General features: G+C 49.9%; 1 pseudogene across 1 annotated transcript; it reads left to right on the forward strand.

Moving 5' to 3' along the window:
- The first annotated feature begins 3,055 nt into the window (after nucleotides 1-3,055).
- LOC310795364 (E3 ubiquitin-protein ligase TRIM35-like) lies at nucleotides 3,056-3,970 on the forward strand (annotated as a pseudogene). The gene has a single exon. The product of its transcript is annotated as an E3 ubiquitin-protein ligase TRIM35-like (transcript).
- The last annotated feature ends 216 nt before the right edge of the window (nucleotides 3,971-4,186 follow it).

The raw sequence follows: 4,186 nt of genomic DNA on the forward strand, positions 1-4,186 counted from the left end.
CAGAGACTGCACTGAGACAGTGGAGGTCAGGGAAGAGACACGGGTTGGGGAGAATGTGGAAAGCCGGGGGGAAGAGAACGTTGTGAGGATCGGGAGAGCGAGGCTCATATTTCCAGGTGAGCAAGTGTCGCTACTAACGCTGGAGGGACCAGCACAGCCGAGCTGCGCTACGCCCCCCACGGTTGCTGTACGGGAAGCCGAGGTGGTGGTCGCGGCCGTTTGTGTTCTCCCTGCTGTCCTGAACACGCCGCCCCCTGGGGGAGGGGGACAGGAGGACGAGCGTGGGCGAGAGGCGGAGAAAGAGGGGGAGTGTTCAGATGTGGACCTGGCGGGCGAGGACGACATGGCCATCTGGTCGGTCGAAGCGGAGGAGTGGAAACGCAGGCAGGCGGAGGACGCGGATATCGGTCCGGTGTACACGTGGGTGGTGGCCGGACGCCGGCCCCCTGTGGAGGAGATTCACACGTTTTCCGGTGCCACGAAAGGACTGTGGGATATGTTTGCGAAGCTGCGTCTGAGTGAAGATGGAGTTTTGGGGAGGGGGGGGAAAAGAGGGTTCCAGACGGTTGTACCCAGCTCCCTCCGAGGGCTGGTACTGCGGTGGGCGCACAAGGGCCTCGGCTGTCTCGGGCATCGCGGGCATGAGGAGACGCTCCGCCGTGTTCGGGGGGGACACTACTGGGGCAAACACAAGGAGGATGTGCGGAGCTACTGCAGTGCGTGTGATGACTGTGGGACACAGGGGGGCCGGGCTGAGGAGAGTCACCTGGCGGAGGAGTGACCCCACTGGGGGGGGAGAGGGACTAGTGTGCTTCTGGTGGGCCAGAAGCTTTGATGTGCGGGGGAAGTGTAACGGGTTGGGTTTGTGTGCTGCTGTTGTGTGTTGTACTGTTCTGTGCATGGGGAGTTACGGGGGGGTCTGTGAAGGCGACATGTAGCCAGTGGGTGGGGTGAGAGAGGGATTCACCTGTGATTGGCTGGGGGGAGGGGAGCTGTGAGAGAGGGGAACAGCTCGGGAAGTTGGTGCGTGGAACCTGAGAGGGAAGGTTGTGTGTGGGAAGAGCGGAGAAGCTAGGAGGAAGCTAGCAGGGGTTTTGGTGTGTGTTGTGGGGTTGTTTTGGCGTGGGCTACGGCTGACAGTAGCCCCGGACCTGTGTGTGATAAAGAATAAAGTGCGGTGACTAGATCCTGACTCTCGCCTCGTTCCTGACAATGCTACAAATATGTCCATAATTAATTATTAATATTGTGAGCATTGATAGTATATCACTTGAAGTTGATTTCTTATTTGTAGCTTTTTATTCCTGAGTTAAAGGGGAAACCTAAATCCGTTTATAAATAAAGAGCTCAATATATTTTGATGCTGGTAGTCTGGTTTCTGCCTAAATATTTCAAGTCTACCTCAAATCACTACTAATTGCTGGCATGCCTTGTATGGGCTATATAGTCTTTGATAATGCATATGGCACAGAGGACATTTCCCAGAAGACCAACCGCTCAAGGAAAAAACTAGGAACCCCCACCCCCAAAAAAGGGAAAAAGGGGGGAAAGTTTATTAAGGTTGAAATCAATTAATCAACTCAAACTGCCAATAATATTGCTGAAAGAATATGTTGTGCCAGTTATCAAACATACAATTGTGGAAAATTAAATAGATAAAGAACTAAACGCATGTGTGAAGCAGGGGTGTATGCAGAAATTGAATTATAGGTGGGCCTGGATCAAATTGGGTGGGCCTGGATAGGAAGGGGTGCAGATGCCCGGCCGAAGGCCGGGCCCACTCGGGTGGCCGGCCGAAGGCCGGCTGCCCGAAAAATTTGACGTGTTATTTTACTAAAAATAATGCATTTGACCATCATTTCAAGTAGAATGATACCACCCAAGCAAGAATATTTCAAGTGTTTCAAGTGCTTTACTGAAATATTTGGACCATATAATGATAATACAATTATCTCAACCTTAAAAGGTTACATATAGGTGCCAAATGTTGCATACATGAATGCTTATACTTGTGTGTATACTGTTACTTTATACAGAAATTAGAACCACTGATCCATATACTGCTGTGAGTTTAAAAAATAACAACACTGAGGCTGCTTCAAGTTTGAACAAGACACCCTCTGGTTTATTTATCCACAGAGAGAACAAAATTCCTAGATGTCATGAAGTTGTCATGCATTAGACTCTGGAGATGATGTGCCCTGCGTTTTTACAAAAGTAACAAAACCATTGGCTAGCAATGCAGCAGCAAGTTTGCCTCTAGAAAACAACCAATTAAAAAAAAAAAATTTTTTTGGGTGGGCCAGGGCAAGAAGTGGGTGGGCGTGTGCCTACCCAGGCCCACCCGTAGATACGCCCCTGGTGTGAAGGAATTAGTGTATGTTGTGCATGCAGATATGTGCATTTGTGTGTGTGTGTGTGTGTGTGTGTGTGTGTGTGTGTGTGTGTGTGTGTGTGTGTGTGTGTGTGTGTGTGTGTGTGTGTGTGTGTGTGTGTGTGTGTGTCTGTGTGTGTGTGTGTGTGTCAAAAGGACAGGGCATACTTTTGGAACGAAACTTAACTCATCCCTGGTGTGACAAGGCTCTGCCCCTTAGTTGACTCAGCTGAGACAAACCAGGAAACAGAGGTTGTTATTCTTCCACTCCTCACTGAGAAGAGATACTGTGTACAGTGTACACACACACTGAGAAGAACAGACGATACGATCCACTTTCCTGCCAAACTCACGTCTTCCACTGATGGGAGGACAGTAACAGGAGGGGAATAATGCAATACTGCCACTCCAACCTGCTCGACTGCTCACACTGAATAGAAGAACCAGGACTCAAAGTGAAACCTTTTCTGCAGGAAGAAGTGTGGCACCCTGACTGGCTGGCTTTCTGTCTGAGCTGTCTGCCTGGTGTGTTTTTGCTTCAGTCAGAGAGATAAATTGGCGTCATCCCGATTGTCTCTCCTGTCCTGTCTGCCGCGATGTGACATCTTTAAAGATCCTGTCCTGTCATGTAGCCACGGCTTCTGTAAAGGCTGTCTGCACAGCTGGTGGAGAAGGAAAAAAATGTGTGAGTGTCCATTTTGTAAGAGTGCATCTTCACAGAGAAAACCACCTTGTAACTTGTTGCTTTCTTACTGGAGAGATCAGAGAGCTTCAGCCGAGTCTGAGCTTCTCTGCAGTCTGCATACTGAGAAGTTCTGTCTGGACCATCAGCAGCTAGTGTGTGTTGTCTGTGGAGATTCAGAAAAGCACACCAACCACAGATTCAGGCCCATCGATGAAGCTGCACACGGGATCACAAGGAGGAACTCCAGAATTTGCTGAAGCCCTTACAGGAGAAACTGAAGCTCTTTAAAGAAGTTAAAATAAACTGTACTCAAACAGCAGAACACATTAAGGTCCAGGCCCGATGCAGAGTTTATAAGAAGCTTCACCAGTTTCTAGAAGAGGAAGAGGAGGCCAGCTTTGCTGCACTGAGGGAGGAAGAGCAGGAGAAGAGTCAGATGATGAAAGAGAAGATTGAGGTTCTGAGCAGAGAGATATCAGCTCTTTCAGACACAATCAGAGCCATAGAGAAGGAGCTGAGAACTGAAGAAGTCTCATTCCTGCTCAGCTACAAGGCTACGCTACAGTGAAAAGAGTACAGCGCCCCCTGCTGGATGATCCACAGCTGTTTTCAGGAGCTCTGATAGACAAGGCCAAATACCTAGGCGCACCCTGAGCTTCACAGTCTGGGATAAGATGAAGGAGATGGTCTCCTACATGCCCGTCATTCTGGACCCCAACACTGCCTATCCGGAACTCATCCTGTCTGAAGATCTGACCAGTGTGAGGTGTGGAGAGAGACAGCGGCTTCCAAAAAACCCAGAGAGGTTTGACTGCTACAGCTGGATCCTGGTCTCTGAAGGCTTCAACTCAGGGATCCACAGCTGGATGTTGAGGTTGGAAACAATGCAGATTGGCGACTGGGTGTGTTAGCACCTGTCCAGCGGAAGGGACGCATACAGTCTGGATTATGGAGCGGCTAAAGCTCAGGAGGTAGAGCGGGTCGTCACTAATCGCTTTGGATGAAAGAGTTCGGTGGTTCGATTCCCGGCTCCTCCAGTCTGCATGTCGAAGTGTCCTTGGGCAAGATACTGAACCCCAAATTGCTCCTGATGGTGTGCCAGCACCCTGCGTGGTAGCTTGCCACCA

Source organism: Poromitra crassiceps, assembly GCF_964638095.1.
Source record: "Poromitra crassiceps genome assembly, chromosome: 21".
Lineage (NCBI taxonomy): Eukaryota > Metazoa > Chordata > Actinopteri > Beryciformes > Melamphaidae > Poromitra > Poromitra crassiceps.